General features: G+C 39.4%; 1 long non-coding RNA gene across 10 annotated transcripts; it reads left to right on the plus strand.

The window, feature by feature from the left end:
* The first annotated feature begins 3878 nt into the window (after nt 1-3878).
* LOC144377801 (uncharacterized) lies at nt 3879-20948 on the plus strand. 10 transcript variants are annotated; one of them, XR_013438960.1, is made up of 9 exons: nt 3879-4056; nt 4154-4246; nt 4462-4561; nt 4665-4916; nt 5029-5281; nt 5983-6069; nt 7339-7511; nt 9559-9675; nt 20304-20948. It is a non-coding gene; the product is annotated as an uncharacterized LOC144377801 (long non-coding RNA). The 10 variants fall into 10 exon arrangements; XR_013438958.1 differs by lacking the exon at nt 4462-4561 and having other exon boundaries at nt 3880-4056; nt 20304-20388; nt 20642-20948; XR_013438962.1 differs by having other exon boundaries at nt 3881-4056; nt 4665-4733.
* Nucleotides 20949-21577: the final 629 nt, after the last annotated feature.

The following is a 21577-nucleotide window of genomic DNA, read 5'->3' on the forward strand; positions in this document are numbered from 1 at the left end:
ACAGCCAAGAGTTGGCCTTCAGTTTCACAGGACATTGAACTTGGACTTTGGGGCAATGCTGAAACTCTTAAGACTACGTGACTCTTGGATATGGACTAAAGGCATTTTGCATTGTGAGATGGACATGAGATTTTGAGGATCAAGAGCAGAATGCTATGGTTTGAATATAGAGTGTGCCTGCAATGTTCCTGTGTTAATACAGGAATATTCAGAGATCAAATGATTGGAGATGAGAGCTACATCCTACTCAGTCTATCCTGGTCTGATGAGATGACTGAATGCTAACTGTAGGCAGGTGGGGTGTGGTTGGAGAAGCTGGGTCACTCAGGGCATGCCCTGGAAAGCGTTATCTTCCTATAGTCCCTTTCTTCTTCCCTCCCTCCCTCATCTCTCTGACCCCACCATTTGCTAAGCATCTTTCCTCTGCTGAGTCCTTCTGCCATGAGGTACCATCTTACCTTGAGCCCAATGGAATCAGCCATCTATGGATTGAGACTTCTGAAACTGTGATCCCCAAATAAAATTTTCCCTCTACTAAATTGTTCTTGTCAGATATTTTGGTCACAGTGATACAAAGCTGATTAAAACAGAAATGAATTCCTGAGCTCATATCATTGAATGCTCTAGTAATCTATCACCAAAGGCTGCTGATGCCTGAAGAATCCATTCACAAAGAAGGGTCTACTGTACTTCAGGAGGAAGTCAAGTCCCTTTAACCTTCCTGCCCTCCCATTGCTCTGAGGTACAGAGGTTTTCTTTGTATTAGTAATTGACTCAGAATACTTTCCCTGTATTCATTATTTCATTCACTCTTTTATATCTTCAAACAAATATCAGAGTGCCTCCCAGGTGCAATGTGTTGTGCTAAACAGGGAAGAAGGGTCAGAGAGCAAGACAATGCTGCCCTGGCTTATTAGCTTACTTTCATGCAAGAGAGACAGAGGGTAAACACAGTACTTCATAGAGTTAATTGTGTTTGTGTTCAATGGATGAAGACAAAATGCATGGTGTACATCCTATATCAGATGACTTGCCCTGATTTGGAGAATCAGGGGAGGTTTTTAGAGTGAACTATGTCTGAGCTGAGCTTTGAGGAATGAGTAGGAATTAATTAGGTAAAGAAATGGGGGAAACTTTTAAATCAGGAAGAATAGCATGTACAGAGGTCTGGCGTAGCAAATCATAAGGAGACTTGATAAGTTTTAATTTGTATTATTGTTTTTACAATATGGATGAACAGCTTTCAAAGAATATTAAGTATTCTAGTGACATGAGCTAATTTGCATTTTTAAGCTACATTCTGATACTGTAGAGAATGGTACAGATGCAGGGAGGAGACAGAAGTAGGTGAATAGATAGGAGAGGGGCTTAGGAGGTAAAATAATAGAAATTGATTAGGTCCAGGGGCAAGAGAAAGAAAAGATCAAGGAAGCTAGCTCTGTGGCAAATCAGGTTTGGTGGGTGGGTGGTGGTGGTGGGGAAAGGGATGATGAATGGAGAACTGGATATGATGATTGTCAGGTACCTTTGACATAAGTAGACGCATAAGTGGAGGTATATCTCCATTGAATACACACTGTTGACTGAATAATCCAATATTCATTCATAACTCTCTTCTCCCTTTCTCAGTTTCTATGATAGAATAAACTATGTAACTGAGCTCCTGCCTTTGAAACAAAGGAGAAGCAGATTGGTGGGACTTTAGCTTCTTGATAAAAAGAATAGATGCAAGAGAGGAGTTCCCTCATCATTCTTTCTCATTTTATCTCATCTTCAACTTAGATGTGATGCTTGGAGCTACAGTAGCCATTTAATAGATCCTGAGGTGATAAATATGAGACTAAAAAGTCAGTGAGTGTGAATAGTTGTTATGGTTTGGATGTGAGGTGTCCCCCAAAAGCTCACATGAGAGACACTGCAGGAAGGTTCAGAGAAGAAATGATTGAGCCTTAACCCAATCAGTGAACTAATAAGTGGGATTTATTGAATGGTAACTGAAGGCAGGTGGGGTATGGCTGGAGGAGGTGGGGTATTGGGGGCATGGCTTTGGTGTATGTATTTGTATCTGGCAAGTGGAGACCTCTCTCTATGTTTTTGATCATCATGTGAGCTGCTTTCCCCAACCACATTCTTCCACCATGATGTTCTGCTTACCTTGAGCCCCCCTGAGGAATGGAGTCAAACTTTTATGGACTGAGATCTCTGAAATCGTGAGCCCTCAAGTAAACGTTTCTTCCTCTACAATTGTGCTGGTCGGGTCCTTTAGTCACAGCAGTGAAAAAGCTGATTAAAACAATAGTTAAGTGAAAATATAGGAAGTACCTTGTTGAATTACTGAATGAGCCCTGAGACTGATTACTTCCCGACATGTTATTGTATCAACTGTAAATACCTTTAAGGCTTAAAGCCACTTTTAGTCAGGAATTCTGTTACTTGCATTGAAAAGTATTCTTTTTTTAAAAAAAATATTTTTTACTTATAGGTGGACACGTATCTTTATTTTATTTTATTTTTTTTAATGTGGTGCTGAGTATTGAACCCAGGGCCTCGCTTGTGTTAGGCGAGCACTTTACCTCTGAGCCACAATCCCAGCCCCTGAAAAGTATTCTTTAATAATGATTTTATTAAGATATAATTAACATCACAAAATTAAGTTGTCCTTTAAAATAGTCAATTCAGTGGTTTTTAATCTATGCATAGAGAATGTGCGTCCTATCACCACTATCTAATTTTGGAATACTTTTACTAGCTCTGAAGAAACCACATACCCTTTAGCAATTTCCCTGCTCCATTCTTCCTAGAACTTCCAAAACATTATTGAGTAGAAGAGAGGAGCATGGACAGCTTGGTTGTGTTTCCAGTCTTAGGGGACAGCATCCAGTGTTTAACCACTGAGCATAATGCTAGCTGTGTGTTTGTTTGTTTGTTTGTTTGTTTGTTTAGGTCAAGGAAGTCCTCTTCTATCCTAAGGTTCCTCAGTGACTTTTACCATGAAAAGATAAAATGCCTTTTTAAAAATACCCTTTCCTGCCAAATCACAAAACTGTCATTATAATGTATACGTATAGCTGTTTCTACAGGTAACTGTAAGCCCCTTGATGACAGGGACATCTCATTATTCACTTTGTATCCTCAGAACTATGAACAGTGCCTGCTATTTGATGGAGGTTCCATAAATGCCTGCAGAGTGAATGAATGTTATCAGGCAGTACGTCATAAGTTTAAATGCAAAATAATGGTGTGGAATACTTAATAAGGAAGAAATCAGATGAAGAGAGCCATTGTCCTAGCTCAAGTACTTTCAAACCGGTTTGGTTTCTGGCACGCTAAGGCACAAACCTTTCCTTTTCTCCTCTCTACTTTAATCTGGGCCTTTGGTGTTTCTAGATTTATGAGGTAAGGATTGTCCATTTGGGCTAAGAGACCAAGTATTTTCTCTGGGTGTTCATATTTTGAGCTGCTGGCTGCTATTACAGAACAGTCCTTTCTGGAAGTCAAAGAGCCGACCCCTGATGCTTCACCCTGGGTCAGTAGCACAGACCTTCGGACCTGCATTCCTCACCGTGGAGTCCCTGCAGTGCTGGCCTTCGTCCTCTTGACACCCTGCTTGAGAACCAGTTTTCATTCTAGACTCTCCTTGGTCATTTTCCTTGCCCCACCTGAGGGCATTTAAATTTTAATCTCTAATCTTCTCTTGAACAACTTTTCTATTATGGTTTGGAGGTGAGGTGTCCCCCAAAAGCCCATGTGTGAGATAATGCAAGAAGGTTTGCAGGAGAAATGATTGAGCTAATGATTAACCTATTCAGTGAATTAATCCCTGATGGGATTAACAGAGTGGTAACTGGAGGCAGGTGGGGTATGGCTGGAATAAGTGGTTCACTGGGGGTGGGGAGATGGGGTATATATTTTGTTTCTGGAGCACGGAGACCTCTCTGCTTTCTGATCATCATGTGAGCTGCTTTCCTCTCCCACACTCTTCCTCCAGGATGTCCTGCCTTACCTTGAGCCCAGAGGAATGGAGCCCACATTCAATGGACTAAGACCTCTGAAGCCGTGAGCTCCCAAATAAACTTTTCTTCCCTAAAATTTTTCTGGTCAGGTCTTTTAGTCACAGGAGTGAAAAAGCTGACCAAAATGTTTTCCTTCCCAGGTACAATTCTGCTGTGATGATTTTGCCTTACACAGTGCAGGCCTCCAGTGACAACTTCCAGAGGCCAGAGAAGTGTGGTAAACCGTGAAACAGGTGAGTGAGGACAGAGGTCAAAAAGAAGAGGGCATGCCACTTTTTCTTTTGTTTTTGTTGCTTTTATTTGATTTTGTGTAGTGGGTTTTAAATATTTACTTTATAATTTTTAAAAAATTTCTTGTGCTGGGGGTTGAACTCAGGGCCTTGCACATGCTGGGCAAGTATACTACCACTAAGCTACATCCTTAGCCCTTTTTGTTTTATTTTGACAGGGTCTCATCAAGTTGCCCAGGCTAGTCTTGAACTAGTCATCCTCCTGTGTCAGCCTCCTGAGCTGCAGGAATTACAAGCATGCACACCATGCCTGGCTTGGTATAGTGGTTCCTAAATGGGAAAGTTGTTAGTTCTAGCTGAATGTTGTCCTGAGGAAAGACAGGATAAGTGTTGACAGTTCCTTTTTTTTTTTTTTTTTAAGGGAAGTTGAAAGTGTGGCTGTTCTTCTTAAAGTCTGAATGTTGGCAAACGTTATTACTATGCTATGATGGTACGTGGACAGAAGACTGCTTGTTTGCAAACTTGGTTTAGACTTTTGGGAGCTGCACTGCAAGTGTCTGGCAAGCGATTTCCATTTTATCATCTTGTCAAGTCCTTCTACTGAAAAGAGAACCTGCAATAGAGTCACAATTTGAAATGGGAGTGGGGCAGGGAGGCAGAGAAAGGGGAAGAGGTAAATAATGGGAAAAAGAAGTCAGTTAATATTTTAAAGTATTTCATGTGCAGCAAATTATAAACTCTTTTCACTATGGAGTGCTAACAATTATAACACAATTTTCTTCAAGGGAAACTTGAATCTTCATATTCTATGCATTTTAATCTGAGATATATTTGCAAAGCAGAAAATTCAGACATACTATGTCAGCCTTTCAATGGAATGGTTTTACCTGAAGGAAGGGGCCCCCATCTTCCCTTCATTCCTCCTATGAGGTGGCTGATCTGCATAGAGAACTACTTTTGCTTTGGGAGGACTGAATCCAGGTCAGAGCTCGGAAAACCCACAATATGCTCCACAACTAAATGTTTGAGTTAAAAGTGGTGAGTATGTGGCATGCATTCTACCAACAGGCAGCTCTCTTTGCAGACGACAGACATCACTAATCTATTGAAGTACTTTTTCCTACCAAAGCTAGAGGCAGCCTTGGCATTTTTGTCAAGAATTGATCTCTGATTCAGTTTTGCTGTTATCCTTAGTCTAGAAAGTCAACTTGAATCTAAGGAGTGCAATTTTAAAATAAATGCATATAAATATTATATGTATGTTAAATACTTTTACTATTTTCCACTTACTAGTCATGCAATATAGGAACTTTATCTTTGGACCCTTTCTCTTCAGAGGTCCTGTCCTTTTTGAATTTGGGCAGTAGCTGCATGGGGAGCTGCTGAAGTTTAGGGTGCCTCTGGGACTGAGAGTTACTGATTTTTTTTATCTCTTAATTATCTGCAATATTAGTCTTCAGTGGATATACTTAACTGTACCTGGACAATAACATTTAGGTAAAATCATAATGCATCCTATGTGTATGTTGGGTTGCAAACAATGTTAAAATACTTATTCAGTTTTTAAAAAATGATATGGAAAACATTGTTCTGCTTGCCAATTCTTGGTCAGGATTTTTCATCTTGTTAGTCTTGCTAAGCGCCACTTAAAGTCTACTCAGAATCCAGGGTATTTATTTTCTCTTAATCCTTACATTAATTGGATATAGATTTTGCAACGTGGCTCTATTTGCTTGCAGGTTACATGCCTATTCCCTTCAATGCCAGTAGTGTCTTTAGAATCTTCTTTTCATCCCACACCTATGTGGAACCCTGCCCTTGCTGAGGTGAGTGCTTTCCCAATTATCCTCATTGGCCTGTTTTTCAATTTAGCTTTCTCACCTATTTACAGTGAGACATGTTGACCAGGTACTCATATGCTTTTTCAGCATGGATGCTAATTTTAGGATAAAGAAAACAAAGTAATATTGTCCCCCATCTCTTTTTTTTTTGGGGGGGGGGATGGATTTAGCTCATTCCTCAGAAATTGTTTTGGTACCTTCCCAGGGATATCAAGTGTCATAGTTTAGAGGCAAGCACGTTTGTTTTATAAATAGGAGGCTGAAGCTCATTGGGTGATGTTTGCAATGCATTACCACTGGCCAATTACTTAATTACTGAAAGGCTAGTAAATCCTGCTGAGTTTTACACATTATTACAGAGTCAGAAGTAAAGTCAAGATCACTGACCAGAGGAGGTGTTTAACTGTCAGTTGGATGGTGTCTAATCAATAACCAAAGCAAACAGTTTACACACAATCGGATATGACTGGCAGACATTTATTGAACATTTGCCATTGAACATCATGCTAGATCTTGGGAACAGAAAGTTATGCAAACATGACTTCTGCCTTTGAAAGTCCTGTAGTCTTTCCTGAGATGTAGAGCCTACTTGCAGAGAGCTGATTATGTGAGGGAGAGTACCTGAATTGGTAGAAGTCTATATTATCTGGGCTCAGGTGCAGGTCTGATTCTAGGTCCTGGACCATGGGAGAAAGCCTGATGGAAGGCAGGGTTTGAGGGCCTCTCAAGCAAGTGTGGGGCTTGGGTGGGATGCACTGTGCTGTGGGAGTGTTGGTGAAGACCACAGATCTAGGAGAGGCATTCTAGCTTCTGAGGGACTATGAGGGTTGTATCTGCCTGAAGACAAGGGAGACTGAAGAAACAGATCAGGGTCAGACCTCAGATGCCCTTGAATTCTAGTTTGTGGCATACTGAACTTCTGATGGTGACGATGGAAACTTTTGATGATAGTTTTTTTTTATGGCTTTTAAAAAAGATTAGTCTGTCAGTGTTTTATAGAAAGAACTGGAGTGGCAGGAACACTAGTGGTAGGGGAAACATTGAGGAAACATTAAATTACAGTTATAGATGATATATATAAGAGCAAAGGGGGCTGGGGATGTGGCTCAAGCGGTCGCGCTCGCCTGGCATGAGCGCGGCTGGGGTTTGATCCTCAGCACCACATACAAACAAAGATGTTGTGTCCGCAGAGAACTAAAAAATAAATATTAAAAAAAATTCTCTCTCTCTCTCCTCTCTCTCTCTTAAAAAAAGAGCAAAGGAACAAGTTCAATGTCTCTGGCTGAGATGAAGAAAAAGCCAGACAACCAAGAATTTACCATGTGAAAAGAATTTTTTTTTTTTTTTGGTATATTACCTATGAAAAATAAAGAATGATTGAATCTGGACTATAGTAGATCTGCATATCCACACATCATCTCTGGATTGTAAGTGGGTTTTGGTATTTAATGAGAGGTGTTCTCATTAACTGGAAGGTGCGCTAAGACTATTCATGCTTCACTGATAGTGTGTGCTGTATGCATCTCTATATCCTCAGAGCAGGCAATTGTACAGTGCCTCGTTAACTACCAGTGCTTCACAGTCTTCCTAGAACAATTGGAAGCCTTTTTTTTTTTTTTTTTTGGTACCAGGAATTGGATACAGAGATACTTAACCAGTGAGCAACATCCTCAGCCGTTTTTATTTATTTATTATTTTTTTTTCTTGATACTGGGGATTGAACTTGGAGGCACTTGACCACTGAGCCACATCCCAAGCCCTATTTTTTGTATTTTATTTAGAGACAGGGTCTCACTGAGTTGCTTAGCACCTTGCTTTTGCTGAGGTTGGCTTTGAACTCATGATCCTCCTGCCTCAACCTTCCCAGCTGCTGAAATTACAGGCGTGTGCCACTGTGCCCAGCTTATATTTTGAGACTATCTCACTAAACTACTCAGGGCCTTCTAAGTTGCTGAGGCTGGCTTTGAACTTAGGATCCTTCTGCCTCAGACTCCTCAGCCACTGGGATTACAGACAGCTAATTGAAAGCCCAGCTAATTGTAAGCCATTAGTGAGAAAAATGAAGGAAGAGAATAAGGGAGCAAGTGAAGAAATCTGAAGTAAAAGACACATGGATGGTTCTGAGCTAGCAGGGGTTGACTTAGGATTTTTGACTTTATGTCGTTTGGCAACAGTCCAACAACATTCTTCATTGATAGAAATCTACAATGGGAGAGAGTAATATAAGACATATGGGTGTGTTAGAGCCCTTTATTTCATCCTTGTCCAGCTTGGCAGGGTGTGATGAGACTGCTTGGGTGGTGTGCTTGTGAAGCCAGACTTAAAATTAGGTAGTCAGGGTAGTCAGGTAAATCGGGTCTAATATCGAGTGAAATCTAAAATGGAGGCCATGTTGAGAATGAATTTCCGGAAAAGTTGAGCAACTCTCCGAATGTTAATGAAGTCCAGGAAACAGCCCCAACAGATAAAGATAGCCCATCCCAAAGAAATGTTAATGAACAGCAAACTTAAAGATGCTGCCTCAAGAGTCCTTCCTGCCCAGATTACTTCTTTGCCCCACCTGTGTCCCACCCCTTGGGCCTTCCCACCTGCATTCCATCACTGAAAGAACTATAAAAAGGGGAAACAACCGCACTTCCACGGATTCCATCTCTTGAATCCCCTTCTTCCTCCGGGAGAAGTCTTTTCTGCTGTCCTTTAATAAACTTCTATTTTCCACTCCAAACTTGCCTCTGCGTGCTTCTCTGGTGTTATACTTCAACATTGGGGAAGAAAGGACTCGTCACCAGTCAACAGCGGTAATAGTTGGTAAAGGACATTCTCTACTTTTTCAGATAGCTCTTTGTCAAGGAGATGCTGAGCACACTCACTCCGCTACAGAAGATCAGTGTCTCCTGGGGCTAGGTTCTGTTCCGTCATACATATCCAAGATCATTGGCAGAGAGGTCGCCTTCTTTGCTTCATTTCTGCAGCCACCAAGCCAGCCCTGAGCACTCTGATGTCCCTATCTTCTAGGAGTCCTGGCTGACTTTGTTTTCAGGAGAGCTTGTTAATAGGGCACCTGGCAAAACAGCTATGTTGGTCAAACACACGTGTGAGGCAAATATTTGACAAGGGAAAGTGGATTATTTTGGAATTTGTGATCATCCGCAACAAGAGCTAAATTTGACATTTACTTTAGAAATTCCGGAAAAAAAAGAAAATAACCAAATGAATAGAAGATTTCAAGAGGGTGTTTACCTCTTCAAGGAAAGGAAGTGTTCTCTAGAGCTTCAGGAGGAGTCATTTGCATATAAACAAAGCCCTTATGGGCTGAGGCCCGCATGACTCAAGCTGCCACCTCACAGTTAATTATAAGTCATTTTTGTGCTTTAGAGAAAGCAGCTTTTCTTTCTTTTCTTCCTTTACTGCACCTCTCCTGCTTTGATACCACCTGCACTTGAAATTAAGAAAATCACATTTCCTCATTCACAGATTCCACATCAGACGTTCTTCATTTAAATAGATCTTCTTCCTCAGATACTGGAATGCAAATTAGGAAGCAGAGAAAAAAAAATGGATGAAAAAAGAAAGAGAAAACTTTCAGTGCAAGTGAGTGTCCTCTGACTTATTCTTGCCACCCCTCCCCTTAATTTTTATTTGCTGCTGGGTGCAGTGCCTTGGGTCTCCTTGAACACTTTCCAGCCAGCCAGAGGTCCTCTTCCCAAACTAGATCTTTGGCAAGCTGCAAATCTCTCTTAACATGGCAACTGCATAGCAAATTGTTCTCTCTAAAAAATGCATAGAGATGATGTAATTAAAATGAAAAAAAAAAAAAGCCTAGATATAATCACTTAAGATTAAAGAAATTTCTCACTCTTGTACATCCACAATCCCTTGCTGCTTTCTTCCCCTGACATTTCTACTCCTGGTCCTGCACTTCCATCTAAGATTTGAACTTGAACATAAGGGCTGTTTGAATCATCGCTCTGGGCAAAAACAACCCTCAAGCTCTTGCCAAGTATTTTTTCCTTCCCCTCGTATCTGTTTAAACATTTCAACTCAGTGTGCAGTGTGCCTGAAAATGACTCTGATGTAATTACTTACAATGATACCTCTCTGCTGAAGCCTGTAATTCCCTCTTGATTAAGATGGCGATATTGATTTGGCTGGGATTGCATGCAAATAAACCGTGGCACTGAGGAAGGTGTAGCTTTTCAGCCTGCCAGTGTATTTTTGACTTCAGTTTAGCAGCTGAGTTTCCCCACCCATCTGGTTTGACTATAGCATTTATATAGATTAATAACTGTCTGCTAGGCTCAGATGGAAACCATAGCCATCAAAAGTGCTCATCTGGAGCCTTTGTTTAGGTTGTGCCTATCAATGCCAGCCATCTCTGCTCTTACATTTATCAGAGTAATTGAAGTCAGTTGGGCTGACTGTCAAAAGGTCATTGTCCTTCAGAAGATGACAGGTGAAGGAGGGGAAGGAGAAAATATTTTAAAGCATTAGAGTGATGTGGTAATTAATCACCAGTAGAGTCTATACTGAGTTCTGCAGTATGCATTGAAGAATATAGGCTTTTAGAGTAATTGACTACCAATTTCTATTCATTTGGAACAAAACCAAAATTTACAGCTATAGATCCTTTCAAAAATAAGGAAAGAAAATACATTAGGAGAACATAATTATACCTACCGCCCCAAAAGACTTTGTATTATCTGGAGTGCTGGTGTAACAGGGACCAGGCAGGGTGAGTGCCACTGAGAGCAAATCTGGGGCAATGGGTTGACAGGGATTCCTTGAGACATTAATTTGGAACATGTGTAATTCAAATAAGGCTGACTGGATTGAAAGGGATGCTTTTTGAGTGGGGTGGGATGGTAGAAATGTTTCAAATTAAAGAAGACCAAAAAGACAGAACAACAAAATGCAATACTTGACCCTGGGCTGGATCCTGCTGTGGAGGAGGAAACTGGTACAAAGAATATTATTAGATCAAATGATAAATGTGTAGTACAGTAGATGAAACTATTGCATCAATATTGAAACTGCTAAAGTTGATATCTGTAGTAGGATTATGCAAGAGAATGTTTTAATTTTGGAAAATACACATAATGTGTACAACTTACCCTGATAAAGGATTAAAAATTAGGTAGACAGATATCATATACATCTATCTATGAGAGAGGAAATGGGGAAAGAGTGATATAGAGAACAGATGATAAAGTAAAGAAGTAAACTATTGGACTGGGGATGTGGCTCAAGCGGTAGCGCGCTCGCCTGGCATGTGTGCGGCCGGGGTTCGATCCTCAGCACCACGTACAAACAAAGACATTGTGTCCGCCGAAAAACTAAAAAATAAATATTAGAAATAAAAAAGAAGTAAACTGTTAATAATAAGTGAATCTGGGTAAAAGGTATATGGGTTTCTATTCTTTTTTTTTGGGGGGGGGAAGTAGTACAGAAAATTGAACTCGGGAGTATTCTACCACTGAGCCACATCCCCAGCCCTATTTTGTATTTTATTTAGAGACGGTCTCACTGAGTTGCTTAGCACCTTTCTTTTGCTGAGGCTGGCTTTGAACTCATGATCCTCTTGCCTCGGCCTCCCAAGCTGCTGGGATTACAGGCATGAGCCGTGGTGCCCAGCTTTTTTCCCTTCTTATCCTTGTAATTTTTCTGTACATTCGAAATTATTTCCAAATAAAAAGTTAAAAAAAAAATCAGGGAAGTTGTCTTCAAGGGCCTGACTCCAATTTTGTCTGACTCAAAGTTCTTTCGCCATGGAGTCATTACAAATTTCGACCTTACTGTTTTGGTATAAAAGAACACGTATTCATGTGCTACTTACTTCTTATTTTCCTCCTTTCTACACATAGTTATTTGAGAGAAGAGACCAAGACCCATTTGTGGAAGAGATGGATCTTGAATTACCACAGATGTAATGCAAGAGCACATATATTTTGCTAGAGTCAGAATCCTGAGTGGGTGAAAGAAACATCAGTCATCCATACATATGTACCAGGCACATGCTGGTTTAGCTGCCAGGGCTGTTATAGAAGCCTTCTGGCTATTCTGCTTTCCTCCATTCTTTCCTCCGAGTTCTCTCCTAGCTGTTGGAATTCCTTCTGTTCAGACTATGCCCATTCTTGTCCTCAAGTTCCTACCATTTCCCATGCTTCCTCCCGCAATAGAATCTATCTTCATTTATGTTCATCAGTCCAACTTACACTGTATACCACAGCTCTTTGATTGTTTTTATTTTCCTTTTACATGATGTGACTTTTCCTGACAAATTATGAAAGTAATGCATGTTTATCATAGAATTTTTCGGAAGTAGAAAAATACGAAGAAAGAAGAATGTGATAATCCTCCCACTCAGGACAACCTTTTGTGAATCTTTTGGTGTATTGCCTTTGCTTTTTTCTTTCCTTTTTAAACATATTTTCTTTTAGTTATAGGTGGACACACAATATCTTTATTTCATTTTTTAAAATGTGGTACTGAGGATCGAACCCAGTGCCTCACACATGCTAGGTGAGTGCTCTACTACTGAGCCACAACCCCTGCCCTCCTTGCTTTTTTCTGGGCAGACATTTGTGTATATACATGTAGGTTACATATTATATAAGATCTCTCTCTTTTAAAATTGCACATTTCATTGTAATATCATTAAATGTTATTTAAAACATGATTTTTAATAGTTGCATATTTTTCAGTTAGATGGAGGAATCAAGGCTGATATTTAGTTATCCTGCAATATGGTGGCTCTAAGTAGGGCTATTTATATCTTCAAATTAAATAATTGGTGCATCTGCCATTACTGGTTGGTTTATTAATTTTGATTGGTTGGTATGTTCATTTTGATTGGTTGGTGTGTTGGGTATAATATAAATTGATCGAAGCCTTTGCCAAACCAGTAGTTAGAATATCACCTGTGAGTGAACCCTTATAGAATTAACTTTTTCCTATTGTTGGGTATTTAGGTTGTATTTAATTCATGCTATTACATGTAAGTCTACAAAAGACCAAGACAAAACAAAAAAGAAAAAGCAAAGCCAACACTTATATAATGATTATTGACAACTCATCCAGTTAAGTTTCTAGAAATTCAAGAATGGTTCAAAGATATAACAGCTTCAAGGGCTTTGATGCACATTGCCCTGTGGAAAGACTGAATTCATTGGCAGTGTGCTTGTGCCAGTAGGGCATGTGTGTTACAATTTACCCTGAAAACCTGAATCCTGTTATTTTTAAAAGATCTTTGCCAATCTGAGAGTTGAAAAACGTTGTCTTGCTTTAACTTGTATTTTGGGGGTAATCTTTTGAACGTGAGCATCTGAGTGTTTTGTAGAATGTGCTTTGCCATTTTTCTCTGCTCACTTCTCTGCTCTACGCTTCACCAGAGTCTCTAGGCTCTGTCTTTCCTCCTTTGGAACATGTGACAGCTGCTCCCTCACTAGTTGCCAGGGTTCGTTTGGCTACTTTCCTTGGCGAAGCTGATCCCACTTCCTCACAGGACTACTTGCAAGTCTCCTAAAGCAGTTCCTTAATTGAAAATAATTGTTTTTGCTTGTGGATGAGTTATGTTGCTTTTTGTGGATGTGTTATATTCACATGTAATTTAAGTTCTCTAAGGGCAAGAACTTTTTTTTTTTAGTTACTGTTTTTATTTTTAGTTATATATAGACATGATACTTTTATTTTGTTGGTTTATTTTAATTTTTTCTAATTAATCATATATGACAATAGAATGTACTTTGACACATCATATATAAATTGAGTATAACTTCTCATTCTTTTGGTTGTATATGATGTGGAATCACACTGGTTGTGTAGTCATATATGTACATAGGTTAATAATGTCCAATTCATTCTATTATCCTTCCTACCTCCATACCCCCTCCCCTCCCTTCATTCCCCTTTGACTAATCCAAAGTAACTATTCTTCCCTAACTTCTCTCTCTTATTGTGAATTAGCATCTACATATCAGAGAAAACATTTGGCCTTTGGTTTATTTTGCTTAGCACGATATTCTCCAGCTTCATCCATTTATTGGCAAATGCCATAATTTTATTCTTATTTAACACTGAAAATGTGTACCACATTTTCTTCATCCATTTATCTATTGAAGGATACCTAGGTTGTTCCATAGTTTAGCTACTGTGAGTTGAGCTGCTATAAGCATTGATGTGGCTATGTTACTGTAGTATGCTGATTTTAAGTCCTTTGGGTATAAACTGAGGAGGGTGATAGCTGGGTCAAATGGTGGTTCCATCCAAGTTAAGAACTTTTTAAAATAAAAATAAAACAATTCTTTGGCATTGGTTTTATTATCTATTGCTATGTAACAAACCATCTTCAAAGGTTTACAGTAGCTTTCCTTGTCTGTCTGCCTGTCTGTTTCTGTCAGTCTCTCTCTTTCTCTGTGTGTGTGTGTGTGTGTGTGTCTGTCTCTATGTCTCTTTCTCTGTCTGCTTCTTTACATGGTTAGCTGGGGCTTCCTCAAACCATGGCTGTCTTGGAGTATTTGAACTTCTTACCTAGTGGCTGTCTTCTTCAGAGTTAGTACTCCAAGGAGATCAAGATAGAAGTAGAAGACTTCTTATAATCTAGCCTTAAAAATGATGCAACTTCACTTCAGCCACATTTCCTTGTTAGTCAAAAGGGAGTCACAGGGTCTCAAAAGTGAGAGCTCAGATTAAAATAGAAGGGGACTACATAGGTATGTAAATACTGGGGCATAGAGTGGATATCTTTAGACAAGCTACCAGAGGTGTCTACCATTGATTGTGTTCAGTCCATATTTAACATTCAATAAGTTCTTATTTAATGAACAACCTAGAAACTAGAGATACATTGTTTTCTGAAAAGCTGATTTGATCTTTAATTTTCTTTGCTGGTAGGAAGGGCCAAGCGAATGAGCTGTGAATACTGAGACTTGGCATAGCTGCAATCTAATCTCAGAATAGCAAGTAACCTTGAAGAAATTCACTAATGGGTGTAAATACATCCTACTGGATGTATTATTCTAAGACTTTATTGTCCTTAGTTACCTAACCAATATTTTCCTATTTATCCCTATTCTCTGTCTTTGAGTAGGGCGTCAACTTCAGTGACACCAAGTCTCCTGGTACATGCTGCTGTTCAACAAGATCATAAAGGCACTTCAGTGCCATTGGGTATCCTTATGGAACTCAACATTTTGAAGTTTGATATTGGTTAGTGACAGCTCAGCTTTCTACCAGAGATCTAAATTTCAAGATTTGTTTCTGAATATGGGTTGGAAGCAGGAGCTGTCTCTGGCTGACTTGGTCAAGGGATGTTTTTGGTCAAGTCTATTTTGGGCTAAAGTATAAAATTGATCCATTCATTTCCCATGCAATGACAAACAGAAACACGTTGCTTGAAGAGTTCATTACTTCAGTTAAAAATCTTTGCTCCTTTGCCATGTTTAAGATTGCACCACATTCTTTCAAGAAGCTTATATGAGAGAGAGGAGATTAGACGTATATACCTAGATACCAGACCAGGAGGCCTATGCTAAGGGCGATACAAATGATGTAGACATGAAATGCTACAGGTGTTCAGAATAATAAGAAATCACTCAGTCTAGGGTGGCATTTGTTGGGCTTAGTCTTAATGCAGAGCCCGATACAAATGGGAAAGGAAAGGAGATTTGCTTCTCTGGCAGCATTTTCTAAGCATGCTTAGGCAACATGGGGAGACCAAAGAGGGTTAGCCCACTTTGTGCCCTCTCAACAGAAACCAGACAACCACGGGAGGAGCCTCCACTGTGGCCACACGGAAGGCTGCTCTGAGTCCTCTCAACTGCTGCCAATATCTGCAAAAGCAGTAGGTGTGGCAATTTCTGTAGGTTTGTAGGTCCCCTGATGGGTGGGGAGGCCTGGCCTGGGAACAATCCCAGCACACACCGGGAAAAGAATACTCAAATGTTCAGTTTGGGCCTTGAGCAGTGCCTGTGTTCCGGCTCCTCTGGAGACTGCAGAGGGTCTCAGCAGGGAAGCAGTTAATGTCTCATAGTACACTTTTCAAGTCAGAGGAGATTCGCAGCCCCTCTACCCATCTGGGGCTGGCTTCTCACTGGGTTTAGGGGATTTGGAAGGGATTTGAGGTGGGTGTGGTGCAGTTTCTAGGAAATAAAACAATCCTCTTCTTTGACCTTTAATGTGATTCAGATCAGCATCTCCTTGGTAGGAAGCTTCTTCTGTGCAGCCTGTTTCTTGGGACCCTGAATTCTGAGTAGGAAGCAGGAAATTCAGAGCTTACCCTCTGCCTCTCCTATTGGCTGATGCTCACCTGGGTTCAAAACCTAACTCAAATCCTGATTCTTCAGGTAATTGCTTCTCCTGCCTTCTCAGCAAACAGTGGCAGAGAATAGGCCTCCTTCAAGACTCGATGAAGGGCAAAATTACAGGCAGGGTGTACAGCTAGTGATGGGATGATGAGAGCCACACTTTAGAACTGTCATCTGATCCCAAATGGTGCACCTTATGCTCTCTGGAGGGAAGTTGAAAAGCAAGGGTTAAATTAGGGACAAAATAATGTGCAATGACTGCCTTCACAAATCAGGGCTTATTTAATTCCAATGAAGTCAGGGATGTGACTGTTGAGTTCTGTGTTTTGTGTACTTGGTGACGTACTGTACAGTGTCCCTCTGATGAAACAGAAATCCTGTCCTATGCTGAGAGCCATCTTTTCTCTCTGCTTTGGCATCATAACATGCTTTGGCTGTATAACTTGTAGCTAAAAAAGAACATATTTTTTACATGGCATCCAAAATAAAAGTTTAGGCTAGGTTTGTCAGATAGCTTTTAAAATCTGTAAAGACTCAATATAAGAGAGAAAATATTTCATTACTCAGGAAACATAGATTTTGCTTAATCAATGGGATTCAACAGGTTTAACTACAACATGGATAGACTGTGAGGTAGATAATCCACCCTAAATGATGAAGACTACTTGTTTTTTTAAAAAAATATTTATTTTTTAGTTGTACACAATATTTTTATTATTTATTTATATGTAGTGCTGAGGATCGAACCCAGGACCTTGTACATATTAGGCAAGCACTCTATCACTGAGCCACAACCCCAGCCCCTAAAGACTATTTGTTTAAACAGTATATTCTGGAAAGCAGTGAAAGAAAGAAAAAGAAAAGATATTTTTTACAGAGTTGTCTGACTTGACTTTTGTATAGGCTTTATTTTATTTTATTTACTTTTTGCTATTTGGGAATTGAACCCAGAGTAGGGACACTTTACCACTGAGCTACATCTCTAGCCCTTTTCATTGTTTTTTTTTTTTTTTAATTTTGAGAAAAGATCTCCCTAACTTGCTGAGGCTGGCCCCAAACTTGAGATCGTCTTGTACCATTGTGCTGAACAGGTTTTAAATGAAGAGCAGTAGATGTTGCCATGAGTCTCTGCCTTAGTCATCTTGACAGTACTTCCTGGGAGGCAGATGGCTGAGACCAGATCTGTCAGGATCTTCTGACAAGTCTTAAAACATCTCCTGACCCTCAAGAGTGGATGATTGACATCCTATTTAGTACCAATGTAATAAACGGTTTCAAGCCAGGCAGTTAGGAACAATGAACACATCAGCACGTATCGGTCAAAGGGATAAACCTGTTGCACAATATGGCCATATATTTTTGAGAAAACTTATGTAATGTCATGGACTAATGATATGAGTCTAGATTATCTGATATATATATATATATATATATATATATATATATATATATATATATATATATATATATATATATATATTTGTCTTTGCGTTTGTTGGCTTTTTTAGTTCATGTCCAAGTGAGGATCTGTTAAGTAGATTAGCTTCAACTCCAGGGAGATTACATTAATATTGCAGCATTCCAAACAAGCACGGATGGCTTCATCTCTTAAGCTTCAGTTAATTTACAATAAAAGCTGGATTCCAATGAGCCAATTGCATATGAATCAAGTGCAAATTCTGTTTTTGTGTACTCTATGATTCATGGTGCCCCTCTGTTGGAACAGAAAATCCTGTCGTGTTTTGAGAATTATCTTTTTCCTTTCCTCTGGCCCCATAATATGTTTCGACTGCATAATATGAATGTGAATCCAGGGCATCAAATAATGCTCCTCAAGTTTTCATGTAACTTTGGATTTTGCCTATTCCTCCAGGGTTAGAAGGACAGACAACTCAATCAGATGCTTATTCATGGTTACACCTACTTGGAGGCTGCGAGAGAAAAAGTTGGTGAAAACATGTGTGACGAATCCAGTCCTTCATGGCCTGGAGGGATTAACCAAATGAGAAAACCTTATGAATCATGTTTATTCCTCTTTCAGGCACTATTTGTATCCAAGCTTTGCATGAGCCCAGATTAAATAGATAAATTTATTTTCCTGAGTATTGTTATTTACATAACTCTCTGGACTTTTGAGTTTAAGCTCACAAAAATCAATACATAAATGTCCTTCTTAAGCTGTTTAAAATTGTAGATGGTCTTTGGCTACAGTACAGCATTTGCATTTTGAGAAAAGAAGTCTATTATATGCCCTCTTTTGCCTGTAAAATATAGCTGAGATTGGCTAGCTGCTTGATGATAAAGTCTGAATTCTCTCTGAGCAGACTTCCTTCTGTTCAAGTCTCTGACCCTTGGTCAAGAAATGCAAATATACAGGAGTTCATGTGGGAAGTCATTCGTGTACTGATGGAGAAATCTGTGGAATTGATTTTGTTTGTCTGTTGGACTTTAAGTGGATGCATCTTTTCTTTCTTCTCCCTTGACTTCCTGACTTGTGACCCACCATTTCTGCTGACCTACTGACCTGGTGTTGAGGGAATTTCTAGCTTTGGAAAAACAGTCTGTGTTGCTACTTCTAGAGGCAAAGGGACTCTGTTTTGGTGCCGAGATAAAAACAGTTAAACTTCAGAGGGCTTTAGATTAATAGGAGGGTTTTCTTAAAGAATAATACGTGAGTTATCTTGGAAATTCTCACCTGGAAATTTTACAGCTTCAATTATTTTAAATAAATGAAATAGCTTTTGCTGATTTAGGATATCTTCTCCAATTAACCTTAAAAAGTCTGCCTTTTAATTCCTAATACTTCAATCAAGAAAGATTTTTACAATTTGCACAGTCAGAGCTATGTAATTTGAGCAAATCATTTAACCTCTATGTGTCTATTTCCTTATCTATAACATGAGAGAAATTATACTGTGACCTCTACTGTTTCTTCAAGGTCTAAAATGGTATGATTCTATAATTTCTTTTTCCAATGCATACCATCCTTTGTTGAAGAGGAATTGAAAGCCTGAAGCACCTAACACACATAAATAAAATCCAGTTTTCAGACCTAGGAAAATATTCCAGCTCCTTACCATTTACCTGCTGAATGAATTTGAACTGGGTTCCTTTATGCATAAAATGGAGATAGTATTACTTATCCCATAAGATTCTAATAGATCAAAATAGATCATTTTATAAGATGAATGAAATTGTGTCTGGCATAAAGTAGATACAATTTCATTCAACCTCTAAAGTAGATGCTCAATAAATGCTAGTTCCCTTCCCTTGTGGAGCCTTATACTACAACTCTCTTAAATGCTCTGATTTCTCCCACAGTTGTGAATCATTCTTCATCCAGTACATATTGACATGGCTGTCTCTCTTTATTAAGAGAGGGCCAAATGGGATAAGATGAAGTCTAGATCCAAGGTCTGTCTCTTGCTGCAGACACAACTTCCTAATTTTTGTCATTAAGAGCTCTCAACAGCAAAAGCAACTTGGGATTTAACAGGAAAAAGCTATCAGCCAGATTGACTCCTGTCAAAGGCTCCATGTCAATAAACATTTACAAGAAGTGAAGCTTGATAAGTGTGGCCCCTTTCCAAAAAATGTGTGGCAATGGCAGCTTTGAGTCTGGCATTAAGATCTTTCCAGGTTGTTTTTCCACTTTGCTTAGTTTCTCTCCAGTTCAGAAGTAATTGAAATCGAGTGCCTATGAAGAATTTTATAGATAGTGACACTGCCTTGTTTTAACCAAGGGAAACAGTAACAAGGGAAGAGATTTCCTTTCACAGTAAGACAGGCTTCCTTCTGCACTTAGGGCCTAATCATCTCTGCTTTCTTGTTAAAGATGAACCTGCCATTCTTCATGCTGGTCATACATAGCTGAGGTTTATTTTGGCCACAAAAAACTTTATTTATTTATTTTTTCAGGCTTTGCTATGCTGATGGAATCCTAGGATTCTGGAACTGAGAGAACTCCAGTTGACTGAATCCTTTTCCTTCCCTCCACTTGAAAGTGGGTGGAGTGGGCACAACAGGGATGTTAGTCTAGCAGATGAGAACCTAAGCTAGAGAGTAATATTGGGGTCAAGCCAAATACATCATCTTTTCAAGAGAGTCCAGAGACAAATCAGCAGAGTCAACCACCCAATCAGTGGGGGCAGGAAGAGGACTGGAGATGGAGACAAGAGCGGGGAACCAAGCGGCAGCTGGAAGGACTCTCAACCAAGACACCAAGGAATGGAGATGTATGTGCTCTACTGTTGTAGGTACCCGGGCTGCAGGAGGCTCAGGCTGCTTGAAGATTTGGCTGACAACAAAACCATCTGCTCCATTTTTCACAAGAGAAAAAAGTAGCACATCGGGAAGTGGAAAGATAATGCCAACGTTGACACAGTTGGTGACAGAAAGGACTGGCTCTGGGCTCTCCTGATTTCATGCCCCTCTCTCTTTTCCTATAAGCCATTTTCCCCCTTTGGTGTTTCGTGGATGGGCCTCTTTATAATATTATGTTTATTACAGTGATTCTCTGTAGCTGACATTTCTTGTTTAAAGTGACTGGAGGATGCTATTCTATTCAGGGTAGACTTTTTTTTTTCTTAAACACAAAAAAGTTGTAGTTAAACCATGTACTACGTTTACCACGTACCTATCAAAAAATGGCTTCTCCACACACTACTGCATTCATAGATGGAGGAAGAGGGAAATTCGGGCCAGACTAGAGAATTAGATGAACTTTTCCTCACAGTTGTCCACTATTCTTTTTCTATGCATTTAAAAGACAGTTTTGTTTTTGTCTAATACTTTTCAATTATCTAAGGTAAATTATAGAAAAGTATTAAGAATTTTAATAGAATGTTTTTCTTAAATCATTTGCTTTAATGAGATATGTTTTATGAATGCCAACTTAAAATTTTACATAATGAGGCTATACTTATTAATACATAACACTACCAAATAAACAATTCAGAGAAATCTGTTTAAACATGGGGTGACATTTATACATGTATTTCTATTTTAGTCCCCTGGAAACGTCACCAAAATGGGAGGAATATTAGGAACTAAAAAAATAGATAAACCTAAAGAACAAGGATTATAGTGAGGCAACATCACCAGGTGAGAGATGCCCACAGACATGGAAGGTAGAAAATTTTGGATACACTCAGAGTGTCTAAAGAGAGAGCAGAATCCAGAGTGAGCTGAGG

Source organism: Ictidomys tridecemlineatus, chromosome 5 (genome assembly GCF_052094955.1).
Source record: "Ictidomys tridecemlineatus isolate mIctTri1 chromosome 5, mIctTri1.hap1, whole genome shotgun sequence".
Classification (NCBI taxonomy): Eukaryota; Metazoa; Chordata; class Mammalia; order Rodentia; family Sciuridae; genus Ictidomys; species Ictidomys tridecemlineatus.